We start from the raw sequence: 6058 nt of genomic DNA on the forward strand, positions 1-6058 counted from the left end.
CTGTTTCTACTGTTACGGTGTAGCTGTGTGTAACATGGTGTGTCCATTTGAGGGCATAAGATGACATCACTAGTTGTAAAGTCCGCGCCTCAATAATACACGGACTTCGGGAGAACAGTTTAACAGGTACTTTACTGAACAAGAGGCAGCTTGAAACTGAAACTACAGAAGCCTGCTAGGGCCTTTTATACAGGGGTGGTCACTGCCGGTACTGCAGTCTAAGACCAGTTATTCCCTTAAAGGTACATACACAACAATTCTTCCCCTTTTAGATAAACAGTACATAACATTCATTTAACAACTAAATAATAACTAATTACAATTACAATTTTCTCAGTAATATATACATCAACTGAAATAGTCATTTATAAGTTCAGTCTTTGAGGAGGCTTCCTGATCTGGACTGGATAGCGCCTTTCTCGAGTATCCTGTTCTGGCGGTGGAGTCAATTCTGGCTCATTGTCATTGGTTGGTTCGTCAGCTTCCAATACCCCTGCTTCTGAGGTAGGCGCAATCTGTACTTCGGGCTCATTACCAGGTGCACATGCTTGTGGTACAGGTTTGGCTGGTTCCTGTGACTCTAGAATCTGGTCAGCATGGCATCTCACGATGCTCTCTCCAATGTCCACTGTGTACATTAGTGGTCCCTGCTGTGTGCATATCGTGCCTGGCTGCCATTTTTCTGTTCGGTAGTCGCGGGCCAAGACTGGTTGCCCTATCTTGAAGCTCCTGGTTGGCTTCTCATTTATGTGCTGAAACTGCTTATCCTCAACATCTCGTCTTATGTTTGGTTTGAGCAAATCCAGGCGACATCTTAGTCTCCGGTTGAAAAACAGTACGGCTGGAGTTTGGTTGGTTACTGCATGTGTCGCATTCCGGTAAGCAAACAGGAAGTTATCCACCTTGTGTTGCAGTGGTATGTCGTCATTATACATTGCCTTTATGGCCTTTTTAAAGGTCTGAACAAACCTCTCAGCCAATCCATTTGTGGCTGGATGATATGGGGCAGATGTGTAATGTTTCACCCCATTATTCTTCAGGAACCTCCGGAAATCCTCAGACACAAACTGTGGGCCATTGTCGGAACAGATCTGTTCTGGCAACCCATTCCTGGCGAAGATGGTCCTTAGGACTGCAATAGTTTTCTACGTAGTGGTGGAGGACATTTTAATGACCTCTGGCCATTTCGAATGGGCGTCCACAGCGATTAGAAACATTGAGTCCATAAATGGACCAGCGAAATCAATGTGTACCCGTTGCCATGGAGATGAGGGCCACTCCCATGGATGTAGCGGGGCCTGTGGTGGAGCGTTTTGGACCTTCTGGCATCCTGTGCATCTCTTGGTCATATCCTCGATTTCTTTATCGATTCCCGGCCACCACACAAACGCCCTGGCTAGGCTCTTCATTTTTACCCCTCCCAGATGACCCTCGTGAAGCTCATTGAACACTCTATCTCTGGCTGAGGGCCTCCCTGTCAATCTGGGCGTAGTTACGCTCGGCTGAGGTTAGCGAGCGCGATGCAAAGGCTATTGGCCTCTCTGAACCGTCACGGAATTTGTGTGACAGGACCACTCCAATGCCGTAAGGTGACGCATCACATGCCAACCGAATCGGTAGTGTTGGGTTGTAGTGGGCAAATACTTCTTTTGAAGTGATTTGGCATTTACATTCCTGAAAGGCACGCTTACACTCATCACTCCATTTCCATGTTACACCAGTTTGAAGGAGGGCGTTCAGTGGGTGCAGAATTGTAGATAAATTCGGCAAGAACTTATGGTAGTAGTTCACCAACCCAAGGAACGACCTCAGTTGCGACACATTTTCTGGTGCTGGAGCCTTGACTGCAGCCTCAATCTTGTCCGGCGACTTATGCAACCCTTCCTCATCAATCATGTGGCCACAATACGAGATTTGTCTCCTGAAGAACTCGCATTTGGGACGGTTGGCTCGTAGCCCATATTCCTGCAATCTCGTGAGCACCTGTTCCAGGTTGGCAAGGTGTTCATTGTCATTTTCACCCGTAACCAGGATGTCGTCCAAATAACACTGGGTCCCCGGGATCCCTTGCAGGACTTGTTCCATTGCCCTCTGCCACATAGCCGGGACCGATGCTACCCCAAATACCAGTCAATTGTACTGGTAAAGGCCTTTGTGAGTGTTTATCGTGAGGTATTTCCTAGATGCTTCTTCCACCTCCATTTGTAGATACGCTTGAGCCAGGTCAATCTTTGTAAAACGTTTCCCTCCAGATAGTGAGGCGAAAATATCTTCTATCCGCGGAAGCGGATACTGTACTGTGTGCAGGACTGGGTTCACAGTCACCTTGACGTCCCCACAGATGCGAACCTTCCTTGGCTCCCCAGGCATGCTGCTCAATGCTTTCTTCATTACAGGAACAATGGGTGTGGCCCACTCGCTCCAGTCCACCTTAGACAGCACCCCCGAGCGCTCCAGACTTTCCAGTTCAGCTTCCACAGCTGGGCGTATCGCGTATGGCACCGGTCTGGCCTTGAAAAATTTTGGGGTTGCGTTATCCTCAATCTTTATGGTTGCCTTTACTCCTTTTAGAGTCCCAAGTCCTTGTTGGAACACCTCTTCTGCATCAGATAGAATTTGTGACAGACGTCCAGGTGTGACGTCATCATCTTTTTTGTCAGTCACAGTTAGTGCCAGAATTGAATGCCAATCCAATTGTAGTCTTCGGATCCATTCACGTCCCAATAATGGTGGTCCTCCATCTCGTAGTATATACATGTATAGTTTCTGTGTTTCCTTTCCGTTATATTCAACTGGCACCCTTATTTTTCCTCTCGGGTAGACCTTTTGCCCCGTGTATGTCTTCAATACAATGGACGTGTCCTTTAAGGGTATGTGTGAGAATAGCCGCTCATAGTCTCGTCGATTCATGACAGTTAGGGCTGATCCTGTGTCCAATTCCATCTTCACTGGGGACCCTGCTATCATGAGGGTGACCCAAATGGTTCGGTGATCTTCTTTTGCGATCACGTTGTGTAACTTTAAACAACTTAGTCGCCTGCTCCCGGAGTCCTTATCACTCTCCTGATCTTCTGAACTACTATCTGTCAGTTTCTTTACTTTCCTGTACTGTTCCTTAGTAGTTCTTGTCGTGTTGGTCTTCTTTCCGACCTGCAGACTCTTGCTATGTCCCATTTTCCCGCATTGCCTGCATATTTTGTCTTTAAACCAGCAGTCCTTCTGCTCATGGGTTGTTCTGCCGCAAGCGATAGCACTTTTCGGCTCCATACGCCCATTTCGTCTAGCGCTGTATTCTTGTGGTTTCTGTTGTATTTCCACAGCTCCCCGTGCTGCTGCTTCGTAGGATACTGCCACGCTGAAAGCCTGTTCTAGCGGTCAGGTCCTTTTTTGAAAGTAGTCGTTTCTGGGTTCCTTCACTCTGGAGCCCGCAGACAAACTTATCCCGTAAGGTGTCTGCCAGTCCTGCTTCCGAACTGGTAGTGCTTCGATAACTTGCTGTAGTTCCATAAGATAGTCAGCATTGCTCTCATCTTTGTGCTGGTTTCTTTTATGGAACTTGAATCTTTCTGCTATCAGCAGTGGTGTAGGGCTTAGATGTTCCTGTAAGATATGAACAATCTCCTCAAAACTTTTCTCCATTGGTTTAGCTGGGGTAATTAAATTCCGCAATAGGCCGTACGTACTCACACCCATCAGATTTAATAATACCGATGCCCTCTTTCCATCAGCCACCTCATTTGCCTTGCAGTACACTTCAATTCTTTCCACATACGTGGTCCAGTCTTCTACCTCGTTGTCGAAAGCAGTGATACTGCCACTTTTCGGCATCTTGGGCGATTTAAAATGGCGCCTCCCGCGCTTTTGCTTCTTCCCCAATGGAATAAAATGGCACCTCCCGCGCTTTTGCTTCTTCCCCAACGGGATAAAATGGCGCCTCCCGTGCTTTTGCTTCTTCCCCTTACTGCCACGCTGCTCCTAGCGTTCTAGCTACGGGGTAATGGCAGCGACCCGCAGCTTCGGCGCGTCTCGCTTTCCTTCCCCCCCGTTTAGTTTCTCTCCGCTATCCTGTTCTCAAGCACCGACCCTCTCTCTCGTTTTCTTTTCCCGGCGACGCTGCGCGGCGACCCGATTTGTAGGAGCCGCTCGATCGAGCTTGAGCCCGCCGCAGTCCGGAAGGGTCAGCGCGCTACCTGCTACCAGCACGATTTGCTGGAACCACAGTCTCTCCCGCAATTCTCCAAACACCGATGGATTATTCGGGCGGTTGCCCTCGGTCGACGCCCTCGTTGCTCAGACTACGACCTTCCAGGACCTTCCTTTCAGGCGAGATCCCCGTGAGATGATGCCACACTGCAGGTGAGTTCGAACTTACTCGTCGCCACTGTAAAGTCAGCGCCTCAATAATACACGGACTTCGGGAAAGAGAACAGTTTAACAAGTACTTTACTGAACAAGAGGCAGCTTGAAACTGAAACTACAGAAGCCTGCTAGGGCCTTTTATACAGGGGTGGTCACTGCCGGTACTAGCAGTCTAAGACCAGTTATTCCCTTAAAGGTACATACACAACACTAGTGACTTTCCTGTGCGGTCAATTAGAGGCGAACTACGCGGAGGCAGGCCCTGAGGTTAACTGGAAGGCCGGAGAAAGATGAGGGGAAGTGACTAGCTCTCTCTCTCCTGATACCTGAAAAGACCGTCTCAAGACTATTACAAGACGGATAGGTACATATATATTCTTACACCAAAAGCTTTCAGTTCTTTAAACAGGGGGGCTGAACGGGCCTCCCCCTGTTCCTATGGGAACAGGCTCGAGGGGGCTGAACGAGCTTCCTCCTGTTGCCTCTAATGAGTTTTTTGGCAACGAAAGTGAGATGCTTCGAAAGCTGGACTGTTTCGACTGTTGTTGACTGTGGCTCCTCCATCTCCTATTGCCTGGGAAAAGGAAACACATAAGTCAAGTTAACACCATGCTCACAAGTCAAAATACCACTCGACGGAAGTCAAGACACTGAGTTCAGAAAATATCTGGCAAGTGAAAAAGAGAGAAAGAGAAACAAAGAATGAGAGAAAGAAAAAGAGAAAGAGAAAGACAAAGGAGGGAAAGAAAGAGAACAAAAGAGAGGAAAGCGAGGAAAGAGAAAAAGAGATTGAGAGAATGAACAAGAGAAGCAAAGAGAGAGGGAGAGAGAAAAGATAAAGAGATTTCTCAAAATGCTTTACAGCCAATGAAGTACTTTTTTGAAGTGTAGTCAGTGACATCACTGTTGTATTGTAGGAAGCGTGGCAGCCAATTTGTGCACAGCAAGCTCCCCACAAACAGCAATGAGATAATGCCCAGATTATGTGTTTTTAGTGGTGTTAGTTGAGGGGATATTGGGCCCCAGGACACCAGGGAGAACTCCTGCCCTGCTCTTGTTCCAATAGTGCCGTGGGATCTTTTACGTCCACCTGAGAGGGCAGAAGGGTCTTCGGTTTATCGTCTCATCTGAAAGAGACGGCCCCTCCGAGCAGTGCACGCACCCCAGGGTACTGTCCCGCCGACAGTGCAGCATTTCCCTCAAGTACTGCCCCTCCAACAGTGCAGTGCTCCCTTGGTACTGCCCCATCCAACAGTGCAGTGCTCCCTCAGTACTGCCCCTCTACAGTGCAGCGCTCCCTCAGTACTGCCCCCTCCGACAGTGCAGTGCTCCCTCAGTACTGCCCCTCCTACAGTGCAGTGCTCCCTCAGTACTGCCCCTCCTACAGTGCAGCGCTCCTCAGTACTGACCCCTCCGACAGTGCGGCGCTCCCTCAGTACTGATCCTCCGACAGTGCGGCCTCTCCCTCAGTACTGATCCTCCGACAGTGCGGCTCTCCCTCAGTACTGATCCTCCGACAGTGCGGCTCTCCCTCAGAGTACTGCCCTCCGACAGTGCAGCGCTCCCTCAGTACTGCCCCTCCTACAGTGCAGCGCTCCCCTCAGTTACTGCCCCTCCGACAGTGCAGTGCTCCCTCAGTACTGATCCTCCGACAGTGCGGCACTCCCCTCAGTACTAGCCCCTCCAACAGTGCAGCGCT

The 6058-nt window shown here is 49.3% G+C and overlaps 1 protein-coding gene across 1 annotated transcript in view; it reads right to left on the bottom strand.

The window, feature by feature from the left end:
• Positions 1-5464, bottom strand: part of LOC147092075 (uncharacterized) — a 49582-nt gene extending 44118 nt beyond the window's left edge. Inside the window, exon 1 of the mRNA XM_085975820.1 lies at positions 4742-5464. The gene's annotated coding sequence lies outside the window, so the exon portion shown is untranslated. The remainder of the gene's footprint in view (positions 1-4741) is intronic.
• Positions 5465-6058: the final 594 nt, after the last annotated feature.

Source organism: Somniosus microcephalus, unplaced genomic scaffold (assembly GCF_052327205.1).
Source record: "Somniosus microcephalus isolate GS21.2 unplaced genomic scaffold, FLI_Smic_1.0 unresolved_chr2, whole genome shotgun sequence".
NCBI classification, from domain to species: Eukaryota; Metazoa; Chordata; class Chondrichthyes; order Squaliformes; family Somniosidae; genus Somniosus; species Somniosus microcephalus.